We start from the raw sequence: 2,615 nt of genomic DNA on the forward strand, positions 1-2,615 counted from the left end.
GCCGCCGGCCCGCGCGGCCCGGATCGCCCGCGCCCGCCGGACCCCGCGCCGCGCCGCCCACCGTCTTCTCTGCTTCCGGTCGCCGTAGCTGCGCCGGACAACGCCGCCTACCACCGGAAGACGCCCGCGCCGCCTCCTTCACTCGGCCCCGCCGGCGCAAGCGCCACCACGCCATGCTCCTCCTGCACCCGCCGCCTCCCGATGCCTCCCGTGCGCGCCCTGCCATGGCCGCCGGCGAGTGCCCTGCGCCCCGTGCTCGAGCTCAAGCTCGGCCCGCCGCCGCCAGGTGCTTCCCCGACCTCCTCCGCGATCGCCCCCGGCGCCTCACGATCGGATCTGCCGTTCCGGCGATCGCCAGAGTTACTCCGGCCGGATTCGGAGAGAGTGGGACGAGATCCACCACTCCCCCGATCCAAACGCCTCTGTCCAGATCCGGATCCCTCCGTCCCGCACGTCTCCGTCCCGGGTTGACTTTCCCCGAGAGGTCGAGATATCTCTAAGTCCCCAGATCCCAGTATTATTTTGCATTTTTCATCATGTCATAACTTCATCAACGTCGCTCTGATTCGCGCGTGTAGCATATCGAAATGTTCGTCTCATCGAGTACTTCATTTCATCTCATTGCATCATTTTCATTTGAGCTCATCTTGATGCTCGAAATGTTGTTGGAAGAGGGCTATGTGATGATAGTTTCAGATCTGTTTCAGCAAATGCATTTTTGTCATTTTTGCCATGTTTAATGTGTGCATGCAATGATCCTGAGCTCTACATGTGTTTTGAAGTATGCCATGCCATCTTTACAGGGGTATATGCCATGTATTTTTGTGATCTTTGTGGTGACTAGCACAAGCATGCAAAGTAGCTTACTTAATGTTGCTGATTTCAGGGACTTAGAAATATTCTAAGTCCTTGTCCTGTTATTATTTTTATGCCATGTATTCATGTTGTTTCCTAGTGATCCGTGCCTCTTTTGAGCATGATCAGTAAGGATGTTTTGTAGATATTGTGGTGCTCTATCCATCCATGTCTTTGTTTGCATTTATGGAGCACCCTAGCTTGAGTCAATTGAGCTCTACTTTTGCTATAAAATGTTCCTGGCAGATTGTTAACATGTTTAGCAATTTTGCCAAGCTTGTTGTTGTTGATCCATGCATGCTATGATGTTGTTCTTGCCATGTCTAGCTTCCATGCCATGTCTACTTGTTGGGTGTATGCTTAGATTATCATGCAATGCTTTGTAGTGAGTGCATCAAGCTCGTAAACATGCCTACTTGATATCTATTTTGCATGCTCCAGTTTTTCACTAAGTCTGAATCTGTTTTCGCTAATTGCTATGTTCACATGCTTGCAATTGTATTTTCTGATCCCTTTTGGCTCATGGTCACTAAGGGACTTTTGTTGTATGCTTTGAGTAGCTTCATGCCATGCCTTGCTTTGCCATGATATGTTCCTGTAGCATGTAGTTATCGTGCTCTAAACATTGCTTTCGGCTGTTAAATTCCAGACTTGTTAATTATTTCACTAAGTCTGTAACCTGTTATCTTTTGCACTTTTGCCATGCTTGTTTGAACCTGTTAATGAGTGATTTAGCCGTAGCGCAGTGTTCATCTGTTGTCAAGCATCTTGAGTGGATCCCTGCCATGTATGTTGTTGCTATGTTAGAGTGTTGTAGCTTATTTATCTTGATGCATTTAGTTGGTCTCGTGTTGTTTATCGCAGACTGGTGCCATATTTGTTTTGCTCGCCATTTCCAAACCGTGCATCCGTTTCTGGTGATCTTTATATCAATTTTGACCGAAATCAACTCCTCTTTCCAGTGGCACTCTTGGATTTCCAAGTTGAGGCCAGGTTCAATCTTTCCTTTCCAAATCTTGCATATGCATCACATATCGCATCCCGCATATCATACCATGTTTGCATCATGTTGTTTGAGCATTGCACGTGGTTGATTGTGTTCCTTTTGCTTGTTGTTCTTGCTTGGGTAGAGACGGGAGACGAGTACGTGATCGAGGAGCCCATTGAGTACGCTTACGAGGATCAAGCTTTCGTCTTCTCGGAGATCTTTGCAGGCAAGATGACCATACCCTCGAAATCACTTCTATCTTTGCTTGCTAGATGCTCGCTCTTTTGCTATGCCTATGCTGCGATACCTACCACTTGCTTATCATGTCTCCCATATTGTTAAGCCAAGCCTCTAACCACCTTGTCCTAGCAAACCGTTGTTTGGCTATGTTACCGCTTTGCTCAGCCCCTCTTATAGCGTTGTTAGTTGCAGGTGAAGATTGGAGTTTGTTCCTTGTTGGAACATGGATATTTTGTTGGGATATCACAATATATCTTATTTACTTAATGCATCTATATACTTGGTAAAGGGTGGAAGACTCGGCCTTATGCCTGGTGTTTTGTTCCACTCTTGCCGCCCTAGTTTCCGTCATATCGGTGTTATGTTCCCGGATTTTGCGTTCCTTACACGGTTGGGTTATAATGGGAACCCCTTGACAGTTAGCCTTGAATAAAACTCCTCCAGCAAGGCCCAACATTGGTTTTACCATTCGCCACCTAGACTTTTCTTTCCCTTGGGTAGGCCTGCCCAAGGGTCATCTTTATTTTAACCC

Source organism: Triticum aestivum, chromosome 5A (genome assembly GCF_018294505.1).
Source record: "Triticum aestivum cultivar Chinese Spring chromosome 5A, IWGSC CS RefSeq v2.1, whole genome shotgun sequence".
Classification (NCBI taxonomy): Eukaryota; Viridiplantae; Streptophyta; class Magnoliopsida; order Poales; family Poaceae; genus Triticum; species Triticum aestivum.